We start from the raw sequence: 24,013 nt of genomic DNA, 5'->3' as shown, positions 1-24,013 counted from the left end.
TATAGTGCACCTCTCCGATTTGGGGAATGATGTTTGGCTGGATGTGGTGGCTACTAAATTGGGTTCCTGGTTGGGTTTGTGAGTGGTTGGCGGCGAGCGTTAGAGCTCTTGTGGCGGTTAGGCATTGGTTATAATATGCTGGTGTTGGAGGGGGCTGAACAGGCGGTGCCTGCCCCTCCTATTGCGATGAAGGGAATTCTGTTAAAGGAATCCTGGGGCTTGCCATGATTTCGTCCAATCCCTGTTATGGGACCAGGGCCGCCCAATCCCTGTTATGGGAATCCCTGTTATGGGACCAGGGCCGCCCAATCCCTGTTATGGGAATCCCTGTTATGGGACCAGGGCCGCTCAATCCCTGTTATGGGAATCCTTGTTATAGGACCGGGCAGGCAAGCTTTCGGGGAGCTGCTGGGGAGAGCGGCGTGGGTCCGACGCTTAGCTCAGGTGACCCCCCAGTTTGACTTTCTCTTCTACTGGCTACCGATCGGACCTCGGGATGCCAGTTCTGTCCCAGGCGGGGGGACAGATAGTCATAACCAATGTCTAAACAACCACTCACTGATTTTGTATTTTAATAAAGTTGTGGCCAAAATAGTGCCCAAAAACCAAAACTAAATTAAGTGTTATGTGTGAAGTTATTTGAGGGGTGGCCTGGGGACCTACACGCGCAAAGCGTGTTCTCCAATAAATGAGAGCACGTGTTGCGGTGTGGGCCACCGGGCCAGGCCTCTTGTTGCCAGGCTGGTTAATAGTTATTGCCTGGCATCTGTGATTGGATAACCGGGTTGCTGGGGCAAATTGTATGTTGCAAATTGAGTGGGTGGGACCATAGTCTTTAAATATTGGTGCACTCTGGTTTCTCTTTCTCTTTGCAGAGTGCATCGGATCACCCGCCCACCCGCCCTCTTTTCCGGTTGACCTTGCTTTGCCTGTCATGGGGGTCGTCTGCCTTGGCGCAGGGGCCTAGTAGGAATTTTGCCATTTGGTGATTGGCTGTGCCATTTGGTTTTTGCCTACTACTCTGCAATTCGTCACAACTTGTAAGGTTGCGGTTAGGCATTGGTTATAATATGCTGGTGTTGGAGGGGGCTGAACAGGCGGTGCCTGCCCCTCCTATTGCGATGAAGGGAATTCTGTTAAAGGAATCCTGGGGCTTGCCATGATTTCGTCCAATCCCTGTTATGGGACCAGGGCCGCCCAATCCCTGTTATGGGAATCCCTGTTATGGGACCAGGGCCGCCCAATCCCTGTTATGGGAATCCCTGTTATGGGACCAGGGCCGCTCAATCCCTGTTATGGGAATCCTTGTTATAGGACCGGGCAGGCAAGCTTTCGGGGAGCTGCTGGGGAGAGCGGCGTGGGTCCGACGCTTAGCTCAGGTGACCCCCCAGTTTGACTTTCTCTTCTACTGGCTACCGATCGGACCTCGGGATGCCAGTTCTGTCCCAGGCGGGGGGACAGATAGTCATAACCAATGTCTAAACAACCACTCACTGATTTTGTATTTTAATAAAGTTGTGGCCAAAATAGTGCCCAAAAACCAAAACTAAATTAAGTGTTATGTGTGAAGTTATTTGAGGGGTGGCCTGGGGACCTACACGCGCAACAATTCAATACGTTGAGTTTGACACATAAATTGGGCTTTCTAGATGTAGCATATTTTGTCCACTTTGGTCACTGCACTCTTTAAGAGTGTGATCTTGGCCATACCAGATTCAGTTGGGGGAGATGAAAAACATTCAGAATGGCTGCCTTACAACTGTAGATTTCTTGGTGGAGAATCACAACAATCTGCTTATATTTTGGAGGCACAGCATAGGGCAAGCCCAGTACATCTTGCTACCCGACGTGGTGCAGTGGATTTAGTATTAAGGTAAATAACCAACAATTTACTGCCTTTTCGTAACTCCGAGAATCAGCTGATTAAGGCAGCTGCCTCATATTATCTAATGGTAGCGCTAGCCCTAGTTTTTTTATTGGGGCTGACTTGTAGTGGCAAGAGTTCAGTCACTAATGTAGGCTTCTTTCCATCTCAATAACTAGGGTTGTTTTTGCTGTTAATATCCAAAGGAAAGTTTTGGGGCTATTGCTGGATGCAGCTTGCAAGTGTGTAAAAAATTGCCAGGCTGAGAGCCTGTACAGTCATACCTCGTATTACGTTTGCTTCACGTTGCAGCTTTTCAGGTTATGAACGTGGCAAACCTGGAAGTGTTTATTTCCAGGTTCACCGTGCCCATATCTGTGAACTTACAGATTTGAAAATAAGGGGCCAGCAGCCTCAAAAATAAGGGATCAGCAGCCAAAATAAGGGATTTTAGTCAACCAGCCGTCAAACGAAGCCTCAACTACTGGTTCCCATAGCGCAGCAACCCGACAAAGGGGATGCAGCAAGGAAAACCACCATCACCTCTCTGCTGGGAAGCGCTGAGCAAAGGCAAGTCCCCAGGCAATGCGGCCAATTTGATCAGCACAAGGCATGCAAGCTCCACCCCCCCCAGTCGTTGTTATACTCCTTATTGGGTGAGCAACGCAGCCAAGCAACACAGTTGGAGCCTCCCTGGCCGGCAGGGAAGGAGGGAGAGGAGCTGCTTCCTTTGAAACCTGGGAAATTTAAGGGACATCATCAATAAAGGACAGCAGCAGGACATGGTGCTGGGATAAGGGACTGTCCCACCAAATAAGGGACGCTTGACAGCTATGAAAGCGTCCGCATGCACAGAAGCGATCTGCGCGCTTCACACAGGCACAGTAGCGGCGCTCTACTTACAGACTTTTCAGGGTGCGAACGGCACCCCGAAACGGATCGTGTTCGTAAGAAGAGGTACCACTGTATGTGATAGTTTAAAATGATATGGCAATTATATGAAAGCCACAATCACCCCATGAAAAGATGTGGTTGAGTGAATTCCACACACAAGTTGAGTTTGACCAGTTTCCCTCCTGCATTTGACAACATTGCCAAACAACGAGAACTCAGCTGAACTAGGCTTCGAAAGAGCACTTTTCTGCCATTACCCTATGAACAAGCTAGATTCCCCCCCCCACGATTAAAATAAAGAGACTGCAGTGTCCATCACATTAAGGATGCAGTCACATGTCCTAGTTTCATAGAAAAGTAAGTCTGGAGGTGCAACAACCATTCTTGGGAGAGCCAGGATTTAATTCACAATGTATAGGACCTTAATGAACTGAGGCTGAAATGCGGAGGAGCAGGAAATATTTTGTGGGAGTGCCTATCAACCCTTTTTGTCATCCCTGTCCACTGAATTTCCACAGGTTGGTGAATGCAAAAGTCATCTAGTCCTTGGAAAAGGAAACTTGGTTGTCTGAATGCTCCCCCAAGAGTCCCTCTAAGTTGAAGTGCAATGCAAACTAAATACTACAAAACAGCCTCAGCGTTTGGAAAGCAATTATTCTAGCTATCCAGATGTGGGCTTTTTCCGATCCATTTTCCTTCCCCCTCCCCTCCCTCCCTTGGTCTCCACGCCGTGGTTCTCAGCGCAGATATCACGCTGGCAGAATGCTTACATCTCTTCATTATTAATTCATCTCATGGAGCTTAATTGGACAAGGCTAGAGTGAATTTGACAAACATCACAGCAGCAGAAAAAGCAATCACTCTTTCAAGATGAAAATTTGTTTGATGTCTTACTGTGTAACTCATTTACTCTCCTTGGGAGTCACATGACCTGAATGTTAATCAGCCATTGATTGGCTTCTCTCCTTGGACAGTCACATGACCAGAATATTAATACCTTGGTACTTGGTAGCGGCACTGTTAGGCAACCTTGTGATTGGTTGCCAGGTTAAGATAGGGAGATAAGTGGGTGCTTGATGAGCACTTGACAGAACTTCACAGAAAATTAAGGCCCTAAAATAGCATGAGAAAGTCTTGTCAAATCAAGCATGATTATCATTGAATGCTTAAGGAATTCATCATCTGCATGAAATTGATACACTTCAGCACCAGCCGGCCTCACAGTCAGCGGGGACTCATCAGACTTTTATTTATGTGTGTTCACCAAATCACATTAATTCTGAGAGCTAAAACATGCTAAGGATGAAGGTTATTTTCTGTTCAATCTAATTTATCTATGACAATAATCATCACTAATAATATGTCAAATTAGATTGCAGTCATTTTATGCATGCCTGCTGATTTGGAAAATAGCGTTAAAGCGTTCCGTAGTAATTAACTGTCAGCGAAGGTATGCAAGGCCTGAGGTAATCAGCATATCTGGATGGAAAATTAAGTTTTATAGAATGGATTTATAGATATATATCCATATTTAATTCTGAGTATAAATTATATTTTGTTAAAATCAGGTGTAATTTTTATAATACTATTATGGCCAATCATTTTACTTCAGGCACCTGCATTGCTAATTCATTTGGGGCCAAATCCTACTGTGAATCAAAGAGAATTTTCCCAGCAACAGTAAGCAGACTAATAATATTTGGCCTTTTCTCATTATTTTCCATTTTATTATGATTAGTGTTGTACTTGGCTATGGAAATTGGTTTTAAAGTCCCTCTTAAAAATGATATTATGTCTATGTAGGACTTTACCACTACAGACACTCTGGAACATGAATTGCATCCAGCATTATAATCTATCAACCAGTAATAGACATATTCCTTGTATATATGAATTTTGTTAGTCCTTTTAATTACTGTACAGCTCTGGGAGTGTAGTTCTACTAACTTAGAAATCAGTCCTCTTGGAATTCCTAGCCGCAGTTTCTAAATAAACTTGGTTGAAATCAAGATTATTCACCCACCTACCTCCCGCTCCCAAATATAAGGGCACAATTGACATTTTGTGCAGAACTGTTTTTTCCTTAAGGGAATCTTTTAAGCAAAAGCTGCTTCTTGATAGGAGTCTCCCCACCCCTTCGCCTAACAGCAGGTATTTTAGAGCTCTGATTGCTTTAATAGTACTTTTACAGTGTCTTGACTTATGAAGTATTACTGTATTAGGTTCTAAACTGGCTGCTCTATAATGAAGTTTTAAAGGGAGTCATTTATTCTTCTCTTTGTGCTGATACAGTTACAGGAATTTAAGGTTTTTTAAATGGGAGGGAGGGAGAAAGAGAAGAAAAGCTCCACTCTTTGCCATGCAGAATTACATTATTTTTTTTAAATAGGAGGGGGGGGGGAAATCTGTTGTTTCGTATTTTCCTTATCCTAATCTCCTGTGATCCTGGTACTGCTGCTGCTGCCGCTCTCTCCCTCTCCCCTCTTTATTGATTAAACGAATCTGCTCGAAAGGCCGGTTCCCAGGCTCTTTGATCTAATCCGATATGATCTTATCCAACCACTTCGGCAGGACATTGGGGAATTAACAATAAGCAGCTTTGCCACAAGTGTTTAATAACTCAACACAATCTCCTTAGGGCTCCGAGCTGCTCATGTTCTCATCCAGTCAACAGCTCATGGTGTAACAGATTGGACATCCCTCTGAACCTGAGGAATTTTCATGCACTGTGAAACTAATCGCTTCAAGTTCCTTCATAAATCTCACAAAGCAGATTCCAGCATCTTAACAAATTGAAAGGGAGGGAGGGAGAAGGGGGTGAGAATTCATTCATTGAGCTAAAGCTTAGGAAAGAGTTGGGGTAGGTGCAATGGTGCAAGGGAGGGGGCACAATATAATCTATATTCTATCATCTTATTTAATGTGTTTCTCATCTGCTTAACTTCCACAAGCACAAAATAATTCAAGCAGGCTAAATCTTAACAACCCTGAAAATCCACATTGACCTTCTTTCCCCACCCCGCTTCACTGTGTCATAGAAACCGTGTAGGTTCCACAAAGTTCTTTCATTCTTGTTCCTTTGGTAATATTTAAGTGCACTGCATTTTACCCAAAATGTTGATGTGCAGCAATCGAAGGCACAGTAGGGTGGCATCCAATGCGCTTGTTCTGCTAGTGCAAGAACGTACCCTTGTGTGAAGGGCCCTCATGTTCTGCACCCACCCCAAATTTGCTTGGGAGCATTGGGGGGAAATCCAGAACAAATTTAGAGGGGCACTGGACAAGAAATGGGGGAAGTTCCATTGCACAAGCAGAAATTCTTGTGCTAATGGAACAACTGAATCAGCACTACTTTGGATACAAGCCTTCCTGTTCCTGAGCCTTTGATGAGGCTCCAAGCACGTTCCACCATTACGCAGAGTATACAGCAGCATGCGGAAGGACGAGATAGTATGAGCTACATGGCTAAAGAGTTTTATTCCTAGTTACGCAGACAGAAAAGAAAATACATCCTCTCTCTGTGAGAGGAGAGAGCAACTGCAACAAAGGAACAGAAAACTAGTAATGTCACATCCATCTCCTGACTTCCAACAGCCATGAATGTCTCTGGAATGTAAACAGAGACTTGTGACTCAAAGCACTGCACAGTGGCAACACACAAAAATCTAACATCCTCCCCCTTTCTGTGAACACTACTGGGCAGTGTGTCAGTACACACAGAAATCTAACACTTTATTCCCACACATGTTCTTTAAACATCTTTAGTCACTCAACATTCAAGGTGGTATCTTATTAACTTGCTCCATCAGTGCAAGGATTTCAGCTTGCACAATGGTACTTTCCTCCTCCTCCTCCTCCTCCTCCTCCTCCTCCTCCTCTCCTCTTCCTCTTCCTCTCTCTCTCTCTTTCTACCTTAAATCTTTCCTGGGTTCCCCTTGCAACCCTTCAAAGCAGATTTGGGGAGGGAATGGGGGAAGGAGTGGAGGGGGAACTTCTGTTGCACAAGCAAAAACTCTTGTGCTAATGGAATGTGGAAGTTGGACACTACCATCTGTATCATTGAGTTATTATGTGGCCTTTTGGGGGGGTGGGGATTTTACCCTTCAATTCTTTTTTTTTTTTTTTTTGCATTTTCAATTTTTTGTCTGTAGCTTGGGGTTACCCTGAGCCTGTCAATAACTCCCTCTTGTGTGTGGATACTGTGGTTTTGATTACATATTGTAAGAGTGAATAAAGAAAGTCTGAAACTGGTAGTATATACAATATAATTCTGTGTACATAGTGGAGGTCTCGAATCTGTGCATTATTTGCCAAGACTTGGAAAGTCTTGGAGGTCCATAGGGCCCCAATGTTTCCTTCAGTTCTCTTCATTACTGCTATATATACTAATGCATAAACATGTTCTTGACTTCAGACCATACAAAACACTGTTGACTTTCTAAAGAGGAAAACACATTTGGGAGATTATGTTTTTGGCTCCAGCCCATGTATTAGAAAGGCACTTTGTTTTTGTTTTGTTCCTTAAGAAGCTTTTAAATGAAACCCCCTACATAGCAAAATGCTCACCAAAAAATTAAACTGCATCCTGTTTCTGTATATATTCAAGATCTAGCCAAGCTAAACCAATAAAACGGAACCTTGTTTCATAAAATCCACCAACTATGAGACCGCTAGCCTGCTCCAAAAAGAAAACTGCCAGTTACAATAAGTCATGATTAGTTGTGCTCAGTGCAATCTCAAAACCACGAAGGCTTTAATTTATGAGCAGATTTCCTTGTGTCAGGCTATGGATAGATTAACATACTTAAAACATGGTGAAATACTGTCATTAACTTCTTTCAGATGTTCTTTGAGTTCATGGAGTGCATCATGTGTGCTGTCCCTACTCCTCACCTCCACAAATTTGTTTGGAATTTGGAAGCGAGCCTGTTCATATACCATGATCTCTGTGTGCGCATCTCCACACGATTGGGAAGCTTGAAAGTACAGTTATGTGTACCAAGGTTCTGTTTTGACTGTGAAATTAATAGGCGAATCTCGCAAATGAGGGCTGAATGTGCAATCACACTCCTCAGTTCCCAGTGGGGTCATCAGGGTGAAACTTTGGAGAAGAAATCCAGGGTCACATTCGACAGAATGAGGAGGGAGGCCTCTAGAAGGAGCAGAACAACTTCCTACACGTTGAAGTAAGTGAAGTAATAGACATTACCACCTAACCGGCAGTGGGAATCTCAGACTTGGGGCCGAATGTGGCCCTCCAATCTTCTCTTTCTAGCCCTCAAGATTCTCTCCAGGCCATGCTCCCTCCCTAGGCCATAGCCCCTAAGGCCTAGAACAGATGTTGTAGGACTACAACTCCCATCATCCTAACTATTAGCCATGCTGGCTGGGACTGGTGGGACCTGAAATTCAACAGCATCTGGAAGATCACAGGTAGGCATGGGAGAAGAATTTGGTTTTTATCCAATTTACATTTCTGAAACAATACTGAACTGAAACCCAATTCAACATTCTCAATTTTTCTGAATTTTATGATGAACTTCTCCAACTAAATACTGTGTACAATAATGTGTATATTAGGGGGAAATATGTATAAAAATGTAATTATGTAATTATGAAAATAAATAACATACAAAAATGCATTATATTAGAGAAATATTTATGCAAAAAATGTGTACAGCTGGGGGGGGCTATCACACTGAGATGCTGATGAATTTTCATGAGTTGTTCTTTAAAAAACAACAACAAACAGATATAAAATTGTGGAGAACTGAATTTATGGCTGGGAAAATTAGAAAACGAGAGTCTGAAATTGATATATATTTTCATTCCTAGCCTCAAGGGAGGAACTGAAAGAGAAATAGATAATTTGGGCACTGATTCTGTGCCAAATCCTCTAAGGCAGGGATTTTCAACCAGTGTGGTGTGGCACCCTGGGGTGCCTTGAAGGATGGTCATGGGTGCTGCAGAAGAAGAAGAAGAAGAGTTTGGATTTGATACCCCTCCTTTCACTCCCTTTAAGGAGTCTCAAAGCGGCTGACATTCTCCTTTCCCTTCCTCCCCCACAACAAACACTCTGTGAGGTGAGTGGGGCTGAGAGACTTCAAGGAAGTGTGACTGACCCAAGGTCACCCAGCAGCTGCATGTGGAGGAGCGGAGACGCGAACCTGGTTCCCCAGATTACAAGACTACCGCTCTCAACCACTACACCACACTGCTGCAGGCAGGACTAGTCTCTGTCCCTCTTTCCTTCCCTCCCTCCTCTGATGCCATCTTGCACCTCTGCCTCCCAAAGGCTTGCACAGCTGTTTGTTGCAGAAGCCCTGACTACAAACTCCCCATGCAAATGGTGCCTCTGGGGCAGGCCAGGGGGTGCTGAGGCAGCCTTGGATCAAGTAAGCAAGCAAGCATGTGGGTGAGGGAGCCCAACCAGCCAGTCCACCAGCTCTTGCCATTGGGAATGGACAGACAAGTGGGAGGCAGGCTTGTTGTGTGCAATGCCTGCCTGGGAGCTGAGTGCCGGCGTTGGAGGGAAGCATTTCCACCATGCAGGCCCACTGCTGCCACTGCAGCCTCCCAAGGTGAGTAAGGCCTCCCAAGGTGAGTAAGATAGTGACATCACATTCACCTTTGGCCAGTCTCAGTTGGGCCACTGAGGCTGGGAGCATCCTCTTCCCAGGCCCCTGTGGGGTGGCGTGAGGAGGCACCTCTTTTGGGGAGCGGCTCAGAGACCAGGGCAGCTGTGGCAGCTGTCCAGAGGACTCACAAAGAGAGGGGAGAGGAGGAAGAAGAAGAGTTTGGATTTGATATCCCGCTTTATCACTACCCGAAGGCTCACAATCTCCTTTTCCTTCGTCCCCCACAACAAACACTCTGTGAGGTGAGTGAGGCTGGGAGACTTCAATGAAGTGTGACTAGCCCAAGATCAGCCAGCAGCTGCATGTGGAGGAGCGGGGAAGCGAACCCAGTTCACCAGATTACGAGTCCACCGCTCTTAACCACTACACCACGAGAGGAGGCTGTGGGAACACTCCACAAGGGAGGGTGTTTGAAAAGGGGTGAGGGGCTGCCAGCTCTGCAGGCAAGGGGGGGGGACATAACCAGGCTTCTAGGGCTCAGAGTGCATTTCCCCACAGGAGAGCCACAGAAAGAATGTAGCTGGTCAAGGGAGCCATGGGCTCAAAAAGGTTGGAAACTTCTGCCCTAAGGCAAGTGTTTGTTACAAGGTAAGCATACACTGAGACCACAAAGGTTTGAGTGTGGGACTTCAACAAGTGGAATAGAAAGGTGGGACATTTTGCTCCTGAGGAAAGAGATTTGCTGAAACAAGTTGAGCAACTATATTTTTCAATGAACTTCTCCACTGTCAGCATCTGTTGAGGTTTTGCCTCTGTTTTCTTTGGCTTCTACTTTCATTGGTGTCCCATTTTGATTTCTTATTTCCTGTTCACAGATTAAGGAAAGGACACATGCAGGGCAATTGGGGACTTAATGGCCAATCTGATCATCACAGTTAGTTGCTAGATCAAAAAAAGCAACATGTTTAGAGTTCCTAGCAAATCACAATCAAAGGAAAGAGATGGGGGAGAATTTGGCTGAAAGATAAACCAGGCAGGATGAGGAGAACAGTGGGTGAGAATCAATGGTTTGTGGGGAAAAGATCTAAGTCTTGGGGAAAATATGGAAGTATGCCCAAGGAGGACATCACTAACAGAGATAAAAATTCCTTCCTGGTAACTTTTTATATCTGGGTTCCAATAAAAGCAAGACCAATGTAGATAGGATGTCATAAATCTTCTGGTTTTAGATAAGAGTCTGGGAATTCTAAATGAGAGAAGATTCTGTTGTTTTTCTCCGCAGTGTCATAAAAGTGGCAGATTCTAAACAGCAGAGGCCCCTTGGAGATGTGAATTTTAGGGGGTCATAATGTGATTTTCATGCAGTACTCTAGGATCACCTGTGTATATCTTAAACTGAGGTCCCATTTTTTTTAATTTACGGTACATCTTATCACAGCTAACAAAAAAGAATGGAAATGATACAGTAGAGAATATATATATATTGTTTTAATTGTCTGTTTTAACTGAATGTTTTTATTTGTTTTTAGTTTTTATCTGTTTTAATTATCAGGGTGTTGTTGTTTTTTTGGTTTTTTATCCACTTGGTTTTCTATTCTCTGACTGCTGGTATATGACTGTAATAAACTGATTGATTGATTGAATATATATGGCAGGTTATGTTCATGACAAAATTAGATGTAAAGGTTAACAATTTGTTTAATCTGGCTTCTGGAGTAACCTCATAGAACTGACCTAACACTTAATATTTACATTTGCCCTACCTGGGTTCTAAAGAAATGCTGTCCCAAAATGTATGGGACTTTGGGAGAATGTTGGAGGGAAATTATGAGATCAGCCCAAATCATAAGCTTGTATTCAGTATTAGTCATCCTCAAAACAGACTCATTGAAAAATTTGGAAATGACTAACTTAAGTCCATTAATTTCAGTGCTTCTATTCTGAGTGTGATTAACATTGGATACAACTCTTAGATTCTTGTACTTTCATGTTTGTTATTTATAGCCTTAAACTGATAGGACTTTATTTTTAATATTCAGGATCTTGTAAGCATTCCACTGTGTTATTGGAAGGAACGTCCATGATTTGATTCGTCTTCTGCCAAATGGCAAGCTGCCTGGTGAGAATATGGCACTGCAAAAGGATTCTGATTCAGTGTGCAGTGATAGGGTTCAATTTTGGTCGATTTTTAAAAGCTTAATTGCCTAAAGGATGGGAGTCTTATATAATGATCATCATTATAAGGACAACTCTAAAAATGATATAATTCCAAGATAAAGATATGTTAGGCCTTTCTCTTTAATTTCTATGCAAATCATACCATTGAACAATTTCTAAATACAAATTGTTTTCTACCTTCTTTTCAGAGAAGCTTACATGAGCACACTCTAGCTTACATGAACACTCCTCTGTGTTATACAAGACAGACTGTGATGGCTTTTGAGAAAATTTAAAGAAAACAAAAACATATTTTGATTAATTATGCTAAAATTAAAGGAGGTCCATTTTGGGGGGGGAATCCAAAATGCATGTAGTCTTTGAATAGTTTGAAGCTGAATACGTAGAAAACTTTGATTAGCTTAAAGTGCAGTTTAATCAGACACACTTTTGAAATTGGTGATATATAGATAAATTATATAGATTGATAGCCTCTACTTCTGCTCAAGAGATCTTAAACTTTATCTGCAGTGAAAAGTATGAATTTGGCAGTGCCATTTCTAAAAGTATTTAATCCTAAATCCATGGTGGCCCCAATGCTATATTGAGCTGAAAATGGAGCCGTCCATTTTAGATACCATTCAAAGTCTGTATTTAAGAAACATACATACATAATTTTATTTGTAGGCCACATTCCCCTAGTTAAAACCATGCTCAAGTCAGCTTACAACATGAAAAAATGTACATAGTTACAACACATAAAAACATGATAAAATGTCAAACATTAAATACTTTCCTATACAGGGTTGCCTTCAGATCTATTTGAAAAGTTGTGTAGTTCTTTATCTCCTTGACATCTGATGGGAAGGCATTCCACAGGGAGGGCACCACTACCGAGAAGGCCCTCTCCCTGTAACTTCACTTCTCACAGGGAGGGAACCACCAGAAGGCCCTCAGAGCTGGACCTCAATGTCCAGGCAGAACAATGGAGGAAGAGACGCTCCTTCAGGTACACAGTGCCAAGGCTGTTTAGGACTTTAAAGGTCACTACCAACACTTCAGATTGTGTTTGAAAATGTACTGGGCTTCCAGATCAGGTCTGGGTCAACAGAAATTCTAGCTTTGGTTGAGTGACTCCACAGTTTTTCTCTTTAGGGGCTGGTCAGCTTGCCCATCTGTCCTTTGTTCTTCCTCACAACATGTCTGCCTGCTTTCCTCCTAATCTTCCAGCTTTCGTTTCCTTGCTCAACATTCTGCTTGCTGCCACCTTACAATACTATTCCAGCATCTTCTGACTCCTCATCCTGACCCAGACCCTGTAATTGACTTCCCTTTCCCCGGTGTAGACAGCCTGCTTCCCAAGTTTCACCTGAACACTCCTATAGAATCTGACCTAGTTCTCCATTCTGACTCCAGTCCCAGTCCTGCTGGGATTTGTCATTTTAGTCCCCACCCTGCTCCCAGTATCCAGTTGCCTAACAGTAGGGCCTGGTGCAAAATTTGTTAACAGACTGGCTGAAAGAGAAGAGAATGCATGTGCTCAGTGTAATCCTCTTCAAAAGGCTGTTTGTTGCTGCTGTAATCAATGTCAGAATGTCAGTTCAGATTTTTGATTATCCGTGGCTTTATGTTTCATCTCATGCCTAATAATAACTTGATGGATTATAAATCAAGATTACTGCTGTATCAAATGAGCTGGCATTCACATATAAAGCACACTATTGCCGCTTTGCCTGGAAATTGTCATATACACTTGATACAAATAGGGGGTGGGGAAGGAACCAGAGGACACAATCCCATCAAGCTTAAATACTCAAAGCTCTGATTGATTTTGTGTTTAAACCTCTGTCATTTAAGTCAATTGGACTTAATTAAAAGTGCTCCACTTTTCTCTGGATCATTCAGAATAGCTTCTGCAGAACAGTATGGATATTATGATATAATTCTTTATAATTTTGATAAGTCCAGGGTCTGATTCATTTGTTTCTACCACTTCTACAACTGAACAGCTGCCTTTCTTGTGATTTATGGCGCATTGCAACAGTACAGTCGTACCTTGGATCCCAAATGCCGTGGAACTTGGACATTTTGGCTCCTGAACGCCGCAATCCTAGAAGTGATTGTTCCGGTTTACGAATGCTCTTTTGGAACCCGAACGTCTGACGGGGCTTCCGCAGCTTCTGATTGGCTGCAGGAGCTTCCTGCAGCCAATCAGAAGCTCCAATTTAGTTTTCGAATGTTTTGGAAGTCGAACGGACTTCAGGAACGGATTCCGTTCGACTTCCAAGGTACGGCTGTAATGCATTCACATAAGATTACATGGCTCACTGGAAGGACAGATCCTGAAGCTGAGGCTCCAGTACTTTGGCCACCTCATGAGAAGAGAAGACTCCCCGGAAAAGACCCTGATGTTGGGAAAGATGGAGGGCACAAGGAGAAGGGGACGACAGAGGACGAGATGGTTGGACAGTGTTCTCGAAGCTACCAGCATGAGTTTGACCAAACTGTGGGAGGCAGTGGAAGACAGAAGTGCCTGGCGTGCTCTGGTCCAGGGGGTCATGAAGAGTCGGACACGACTAAACAACAACAACAAGAAGATTACATGGGTTGCACCATTACTACTCACATTAGTGGTGCATTTTTGCTGGTGATCATGTTGGTATAGGAAGTAATTGTGAGATCTAGGTGATTTGTGTACAGGGAACTAGGAAAATTGATTTGTCAGTGGTAATATAGTGTTATGGGCCACCCCAGTTTCTGCTGGGTGGTATAAGATTCCAGGGCTCTTTGCACTTAACCAGGGTTCCTGTTACTTTGGGGGGGGGGGTGAAGCACAACAGAGACTATAGTGTCTTTAACATACATGGTTTTATTTAGATATATACACACCTTAGCCTTGATGGAGGGAGTGCAGAATAATACACCCTAAGAGGATCTCTTCTCCCATAGCTTCAGCAACTTGGCTCCAGAGCAGAATCCAACCATGTTCCCTGGTCTTTGGGTGCAGCTTCCCCCAGTCAGCCTACATGGAACCCCCCTTCCTTCTCTCTTTATTCGTAAACTTTATTTAAAAGGACACTTTTTTCCTGTGGTGACATTGCACACCCTCTCCCTCCTAATCCTTCGGTCTCTGCCCACTACTCAGAGCAGGGCAGGGCAAAGGACATCACCAACTGCTCTTAATGGACTGGTCCTCTGCTCTCTTTGTGTCTTAATGGTGCCTCTATCAGCCGATCTCCTGAATAGGAAAACCAACATAGTCTGTATTTTTACACTGCACCTGGCATCTTCCCTTAATACTCCAAATATTAGTTAAATTATAACATTTACTAAATTTAAGAATTTAGAGAGATCTGCTCCCCGCAAACTCATAGTGATATGAATTTACTTTGTTGGTAAGTATAAGATACAGATGAATGAAACTAACTACACACACAAGCATGTAAACTCCAGTACAGTAATACTGATAATATTCTCAGAGGTCCCATACTGTGCACAGAAGGCACACCATTTAAAACAGGGGTTGGGAATCATTGGCCCTCCAATTGCTACAAGACTGCAACTCCCATCATTCTAAACCAGGGCTGGGCCAATTACAAGAGTTGCTAGTCTCATGTGTATTAAAGCCTCTTTCAGTTCCAATTCTACATTCAGCACCATCAAATATGATGTTTTTCTTTGTTTCAGAACAATTCAGCGTACTAGAAAAGTAATACGACTGACTTGAGGATGTCTCTTATTTTTGAAATGTTGATTTGGCAACTGTTGATAACATATGGCAGTTTGCCTAGGGCACGATGAACAAGAAAGGACTTTTGACGGGACAGCTCCCTATAAATTTAACCTCCTTCCACAGGGTCTGTAAGACAGAGCTATTCCACCTGGCTTTCAATTTGAACTTAGCCTGATCTTTTATTCCCCTCCCTTCCCTCCCGCTCCCCTTTTTATGAAGATTCCCCGCTCTGGGATCCCACAGCTAATTCTCCCCTGGTCTCCTCACTGGCCCAAATAGGACTAATTTATCCAGCTAGCTCTGGTGATCATCTAATGTTTATTGGATGGATTTCCCCCCCTAAATTGATTTTTGAATTCTGAATTTATTGTTATTCATGCTTTATACTGTATTTTATGCTGTTTTTTGTTGCATCAAGTAAGTGTTTTAAATTTGTTGTTAGCCACCCTGAGTCTGGTTTTCTGAACCAGGAAGGGCGGGGTATAAATAATTTTTTAATTTTTATTTTTATTATAAAGGAGCAGCAATAAATAACCATGTTACTTGCCCTGCTGGGTCAGATCAAATGTCCATCCAGCCCGGCATCCTGTTTCCACAGTGGCAACCCAGATGTCTAGGAGAAGCCCACAAACCAGATGCCAAAGTTTCTGCCACCGCAGTTTTCTATTGAGTGGTATTCAGAAACATTCTACCTCTGATCTTGGAAGCAAGTACAGTATATAGCAATCATGACTAATAGCCAATGAAAGCCTTATTCTAATTCCCCTTTCAAGTCATCTAAGTTGATGGCCATCACTGTATCTTGCAGTAGCAAATCTCTGAGTCCAGGTTCGCATCTGGATCAGCCCTATCAACATTCTTATAATTTTGTAAGCATCAAACATGCCTCCCACTTTAATCAACTTTTTCCCTCTAAGGTTTTAACTCTAAAATGTAAGAAAGAACTTAACCTTAACTTTTATATCCTTTTGTAACCCCACACTGTGTAGCCTGTTCTAGCCCATTCTTCCTTACCCAGGGTACCATGTTGCCATATTTCAACTGGGAATATGGCTCCAGCAGCATCGTTCTAGGTCTCAGTGGTTTCTACCATGCTCCACTGCAACATGCTTGTGTTATTAGTCTTGGAGGGAGAGGAACTAAAAATGTTCATGCTTCCAATACACTGTTACAAGGGGAAGAAACATGAGAGGAAGAGATTATGTTTCCCTATCACCCACTTTGCCTTATCCAAAAGAGAATAGGTGTCTTATGGGAAGTGAGTATGGCAACAACTACATGCTGAGCGGCCTTGAAACAGTGAAATATCTTAAGACGGAAAAGATAAAACAAGCCTCCCTCGTAGGGGATTCAGTTAAAAAGATGTAGGATTATGGTAAAAGTATCTCAACTATATTATGTGCAATTATTTATGGTGAAATTCACAACTGTGTTGGAAAGTATCTATATCCATAGTATCTGTATCAGACAGGCAAATCTCTCTCTCTCTCTCTCTCTCTCTCTCTCACACACACACACACACACACACACACACCTAGAAGCTTCTTTTACTTTTCAGGATGTGTCATTAACTTTTGGCTACATAGCACCCTTGAGTACATCTATTGGGAGTAGAAATGTTGTGCCCTCCAGTTGTCATTGGACTACAACTCCCCTTCAGTCATGCTGGCTGGAGCTGGTGGAGTCCATCAACATATGGAGGGCCACAGCTTCCCCAATCTATGTTGTAATTCCCACAAAATCACCTGTTTTATAGACATAAACCTGTCTCACTGAAAATACTGTACAGCTTACTTGCTTAAGATTAGATTTGTGCTTGTCTACCTAGCTTTACTAGGGATCTTATGGATGGATACCGTAACTGTTCCCAACAATTGCAATATTTAAACGCTAATTGTCATTTCATTATCCCAATGTGATAACTTTCTGCTTGAAATCCCACTGTTATACTTAAGCACTGCAAATAATTTCAGTTCCACAATGGTAATTGAAAATGCATGTTTTCTAATTAACATTGCATGAATAAATATAGCCTAATTGAAATTACAACATAATAAGATGGGCAACTACTATCCTTGTAGAAGCAAAATGTATGATAAGTTACCATTACATTAAATCATGAAGGTATAAGCAAGAAAAGTGTGTGTGTGTCATTCTTACGTATATACACGCACAGCACCATCAATTTACGCTAATAGTGCTTCACAAAATAACTTAGGGTGGAGACAGGGTCCCTGTCATGAGGAATTCACAATACAATTTTGACAGTTTTGCTGCAGGTCCTTCAGATGATCAAACTGGACACCGTGTGTTTTTTGCACATCACATGGATTCTAGAAATGAACTTCATGTCCATGAATTTATAGACTTACAATGTTCAGCAGCATCATAAAACACCAGACTGTCCCTTCCAGAGTCCCTGCTAGGTACTCACTATTCCTTTGTATTTAAAAGCAGTGCATTGTGCAATTAATCTTATAAGCAATTCTATACCTTAAACTAGAAAATGTTCAGTAATCAGAAATCTCTAGAATACAATCATAGCACAACATTGCTATACTCAGTGATTTTGTTCTAGAAAAAGAGGATGTTGGTACTGCATACCCCTGAATACCCCCAGGAAAAAAGCACTGGTAGAGGTTCTTTAATTCCTCCTCACTTTCTGCCATCAAAGTTATGCAGATGACACATCTTTGATGGCAGAAAGTGAGGAGGAATTAAAGAACCTCTTAATGAGGGTGAAAGAGGAGAGCACAAAATATAGTCTGAACGTGGTCAACATCAAAAAAACGAAGATCATGGCCACTGGTCCCATCACCTCCTGGCAAATAGAAGGGGAAGAAATGGAGGCAGTGAGAGATTTTACTATCTTGGGCTCCATGATCACTGCAGATGGTGACAGCAGTCATGAAATTAAAAGACACCTGCTCCTTGGGAGAAAGGCGATGGCAAACCTAGACAGCATCCTAAAAAGCAGAGACATCACCTTGCAGACAAAGGTCCGTATAGTTAAAGCTATGGTTTCCCCAGTAGTAATGTATGGAAGTGAGACCATAAAGAAGGCTGATTGCCGAAGAATTGATGCTTTTGAATTATGGTGCTGGAGGAGACTCTTGAGGGTCCCATGGACTGCAAGAAGATCAAACCTATCCATTCTTAAGGAAATCAGCCCTGAGTGCTCACTGGAAGGACAGATCCTGAAGCTGGCCACCGCATGAGAAGAGGAGGTTATGATATGATATGATAGCCATGTTCAAATATATAAAAGGATGTCACATAGAGGAGGGAGAAAGGTTGTTTTCTGCTGCTCCAGAGAAGCGGACACGGAGCAATGGATCCAAACTACAAGAAAGAAGATTCCACCTAAACATTAGGAAGAACTTCCTGACAGTAAGAGCTGTTTGACAGTGGAATTTGCTGCCAAGGAGTGTGGTGGAGTCTTCTTCTTTGGAGGTCTTTAAGCAGAGGCTTGACAACCATATGTCAGGAGTGCTCTGATGGTGTTTCCTGCTTGGCAGGGGGTTGGACTCGATGGCCCTTGTGGTCTCTTCCAACTCTATGATTCTATGAAAAGAGAAGACTCCCTGTAAAAAACCCTGATGCTGGGAAAGATTGAGGGCACAAGGAGAAGGGGACGACAGAGGATGAGATGGTTGGACAGTGTTCTTGAAGCTACCAACATGAGTTTGACCAAACTGTGAGAGGCAGTGGAAGACAGAAGTGCCTGGTGTGCTCTGGTCCATGGGGTCACGAAGAGTCGGACATGACTAAACAACAATAGCCAGCTTTGGAGGTCCTCCTGGGTGTGACTCACAACATGTTTGATTGTGGAAATAAGCTAGGGAGAGAGGCCTTCTCAGGGCTGTGCCCAGACTCTGCAGCTCTCTCCCAAGTGAGGCTAACCTTGCCCCCTCAGTGAAGACTTTTCGCTGTGCAGTGAGGACCATCTATTTTCGGAAGGCTTTTCCGGCTTTAGTGCTTTGATCTAAAATGGAAAAATCTTGTCACTATTCCAGAAATTACTTTTAGTGGGTGCTTTTATTTTTATTTCTGCTTTGTTCTTGTTTTCTCTATTTTCTCTTGTGCAGTTAATGAAGTTCACTGAATTAGTTCAAAAATCTCTGAAACACACCTGAAAGTAGTTCCCATAATTGCTGGGTGAACTAATGTGAATTAAGTTTGGTTTTAGGTAAAACTCTGAATGATTTCTAGTATAACTTTAAGTTCATAATAAAATAGTACCCTGAAGCCTTCTTCCACTTGCCTTGCCCTGGGAGTCCTCATAAGGGAGCTGGTCCTGGAGGAAGAACTGTGAGGGGAGAGACTCCATTAGGCAAGGCCTCTTTCCACCTGCCTTGCCCCACCCTCCAGTCTCTGCTTCTCAATTTGTATTGTATTATTTTATGCACTGTGGCTTGCCGTTGTTTTATTGATTGTAGTTTCGAAATTATTTATTGTAATTGTTAAGAGTGGGTTTCTGTTTAATTTTTATATGCTGATATTATTACTCTATACTATTCCAATGATTGTTGAATGTTACTTTATTGATGTAGGTTTCTTATTTTAAAGCTATGTTTTATTATCACATTCTTGTATTAGATTGTTGCATTAGATTGTTATAAGGTGTACATTCTTTGTTTCTTCAGCTTGTAAACTGCCTTGAGTATTGCAAGATAGAAAGACGGTATACAAATTAAAAGTGATGATGATGATGAAGAAGCACCCCATAGCATAATTGCCAGAGGGCCAAAAAACACTCTTGCAGTGCTCCTCTCTGGACTCAGTCCCACCATAGCACAGTACCCTCATTTCCATTCCACAGAGCCCCCTAAAAGAGGAACCCTTCTCCAAACAGTCCATTGTAGCTCTGGAATGCTGAGTGCCACTTTGAATAGAAAGCCAGAAAACCAGGATGGCGTGAGGTGGAATGGAATATCCTGGGGGAAGGCTTGGTTGACTGGCTGACACCCCGACCAGAAGCACTCCTCTTAGGAAGTGAGAATGCATTGCAACATTTGTCGCTGATCTCATTTGCTCCTTTTAGCTCTGAATTAGCAGAGTTTATGTTGCATAATTTTTTTCTAAGCATCAGCTTTAAAATATTCCATTTTAAAGTCAACAACCTTTCAAGTTGTTTGTACATTAGATACAAGAACAAGAAAAGAACTCTTACTGGGTCAAACCTTCCATTTATCTCCGCATTTTTATCGCCAACTGTGGTCGGTCAAATTGTATTCTTCCTTGCCAGCACCTCCTACACTCCACTTCAAAGTACAGGGGATGTGCAGAGCATGAAGATCCACTGCCCTAATCTGACTGAATGTCAATCGCATTCATATCTTCTATGAGCCTGTCTGGTCCCTTCCCCTCAGCTCATTTATAGTGTTGGCTTTTGATGCTTTTAGTGAGGAAGAAAACCTTCAGCCAAGCATGCGCTGTGTTAACCATTAGTCTCATTGTTGTACATTCCTTCTGTCGTTTGTTCATCACACAACAGCACAAAGGTGCAGATCACAACCACCTGGACTCTATTCTGTCTGCATGGTAGTAAGATACCATTGGGCGTGAAATGAAAAGCTCTGTGAAAAAAAGCATTTAAAAGCGCACATTTGAGGACTGACCGTGGCTTTTGTTCTCCCAATGAGCCACAGGAGCACATTCTTGTGGCTGAGACTGCGGGTCCATCCAGCCCTGTAATGCTTGCTCTGGCTGACAGCAGCTCTCCAAGATCTCAGGCAAAGGTCTGACCCAGACCTTTGTTTTACCCAGAGCTGCTTGAGGTGTTGAAATGTGTGCAAGTATGCCCCAGGGAAATTTATGCTTTGCATATTTTTTGCATGTCCCTTCAGGATTCCTGCAGAGTCCTGCTGGCTCAGTCCAGAACAGCAGTTAAATTGGTTGAAAGTACGCTGAACAAAGCCACCTTTTGTCAAGAAAACAGTTGCAGCATTCCTCTATTCACAATATTACAAATGGCAATGAGGAAGAACAAAAGTCACAGGATTATCCACTGAACCTGAGCATGTGATCTACCACTGATATTAGTGGGGCCATGTATTCTACTTTACAGGCGACAGTCCTCTCTTTGAAGGGTAGTCTGTCCTGATTCCTGTTTAAGATTTTCATATTTACACCTTGACAGCAGACTGAGGGGAAACACAGGTCACCTGGCCACAGCCTTCCTTGCAAGGAAATGTACCCCTTTTTAGTGATACGTTTCCTCTTTTTTGAAAGTGAGTATATGGTCAACCTGGGACGTGGGTGGCACTGTGGTCTAAACCACTGAATCTCTTGGGCTTGCCGATCAGAAGGTCGGTGGTTTGATTCCCCGCGACGGGGTGAGCTCCTGTTGTTCGGTCCCTGCTCCTGCCAACCTAGCAGTTCAAAAGCACATCAAAGTGCAAGTAGATAAATAGGTACCACTCCAGCGGGAAGGTAAACGGCATTTCTGTGCGCTGCTCTGGTTCGCCAGAATCGGCTTAGTCATACTCTCCACATGTTTGTGGACAAACGCCAGCTACCTCGGCCAGTAAAGCAAGATAAGCGCCACAACCCCAGAGTCGTTCGTGACTGGACTTAATGGTCAGGGGTCCCTTTACCTTTTTATATGGTCACTTTTGTTGACTTCTGGGGCATTTGTTGTAGCATGCGTACAACCTTTGGGGCTTTTTTAGTTCAGAAAAAAGGCAAGTAAGGGAGAACATGATTTATTTATTTTACTCATTTAATAAATTTGTATGCCACCCTTCATCTGTAGTTCTCAGGACAGTTCACAAGATAAAATTACAAGGGGGGGGGCCCACAAAATGCATAATAATAAAAACAAACAAACCAATAACCTCTCCCCACACAGGCAGAGGCAGTTTTCCATGGTGTGGAGGGTTAAGTGAGGTATGTTTTTTCACCTTCTCTTATAATCTTAGAATGAGGGGAGCCAGTGTGGTGTAGTGGTTAAGAGCGGTGGACTCGTAATCTGGTGAACCGGGTTCGCGTCTCCGCTCCTCCACATGCAGCTGCTGGGTGACCTTGGGCCAGTCACACTTCTCTGAAGTCTCTCAGCCCCATTCACCTCACAGAGTGTTTGTTGTGGGGGAAGAAGGGAAAGAAGAATGTTAGCCGCTTTGAAACTCCTTAGGGTAGTGATAAAGCGAGATATCAAATCCAAACTCTTCTTCTTCTTATCCAATGAAGCTGCACGTTGAGAGAATCAAGATGAAGGGAAGCATTACTTCATACATCACATACTTAAATGATCAGATTTGCTTTCCCGAGCTGCTATGATGGCTACCAAGTTAGGCAGCTTCAAAAGGAGGATGAGGCTCTCAGTGGCTTCTGGTCATGATGGCTGTGTACGTTCTCCAGTATCAGAGCCAGTATGTCTCTGAAGATGAGTTGGTGGGGACCACCTGTGGAGAGAGCCCTTGTGCTCCTGTGCTCCTTACAGGATTCCCACAGGAATCTGGTTGGCCCCTGTGAGAACAGGATGCTGGACTCAGTTGATCTTTGGTGTGATCCAGCAGGGCTCCTCTTCTTCTGAGCTTCTTCTGTCCATCAGGGGTTTTTGTCCTTTCACTGCTCAGCTATGAAGCTAACTGGGTGGCCTTCAGTAAGCTACTGTATCTCCATGTAACTTTCTTCTCCGATATTTTGAGGGTGGTGAATAGGACAAGACTTGTAAAACATGTTATATTCTGGAAGAATGCTAAGGAAGTTCTACAAAATACACTTCTGTAAAGTTACTGTCTTTTTGGCAATAGTTTACCAGATTGCCATATGTTGCCAGTAAATAAAACTTCAGTGGATAACCACTGTCCCATACAATGCACACAAACACTTATTAATTGCATCCTAATTAAGTCCCTAACACACATATTGGGAAACATACTGGCCAATTAGTTAAACAAAGTTGCCTTGGCCAAGTTGTCAGAATTTGGCAGGTTGTTGACATTTCAATCAACACATACATCAAAAAAGGAGCACGATAATAAAAATATCTCTTGCTTTTCATAGAATAACTCTGATTCACTCAGGCCTGAGGGTGTGCAGAGCCAGGTCCCAATTTTAGATTTCCCCTTTCCTCCAACACGGAGTTCACTACTTCTAACTTGCTAATTCAAAACGTGTACAATAGGAGGGATGTGAAGGTAGATTTGGAAGTTGCAACTCCTATTCAGCTATTTTCCCCCTTTAATGTCATGCATAGAGTATATAGAAGTATGAGTGGAAACCACCCAGCATGGATACATTAAGAAAAAACATACATCATAAATTATCCCTGATACATATGCCCTTTTGCCCCATTTCCACTATGGCTCAAAGGAAGAGATCAAGCAAGAGACCTTTTCAGGTAGTCAATACATGAGCAACATTTTTCTTGGGCATGGTGTATTTTCTATATCATTTGATTATTGATTGTATGGGATTATGCTTTTATTATGGGCTAATAAAAAAGGTAAAGGTACCCCTGCCCGTACGGGCCAGTCTTGACAGATTCTAAGGTTGTGCGCCCATCTCACTCAAGAGGCCAGGGGCCAACGCTGTCTGGAGACACTTCCGGGTCACATGGCCAGCGTGACATCGCTGCTCTGGCAAGCCAGAGCCGCACACGGAAACGCCGTTTACCTTCCCGCTAGTAAGCGGTCCCTATTTATCTACTTGCACCCGAGAGTGCTTTCGAACTGCTAGGTTGGCAGGTGCTGGGACCGAACAATGGGAGCGCACCCCGCTGCAGGGATTCGAACTGCCGACCTTTCGATCGGCAAGCCCTAAGCACTGAGGCTTTTACCC

The sequence above is a fragment of the Podarcis tiliguerta genome (genome assembly GCF_965153285.1).
Source record: "Podarcis tiliguerta genome assembly, chromosome: 11".
NCBI classification, from domain to species: domain Eukaryota; kingdom Metazoa; phylum Chordata; class Lepidosauria; order Squamata; family Lacertidae; genus Podarcis; species Podarcis tiliguerta.
Note: the sequence above shows the minus strand (reverse complement) of the source record.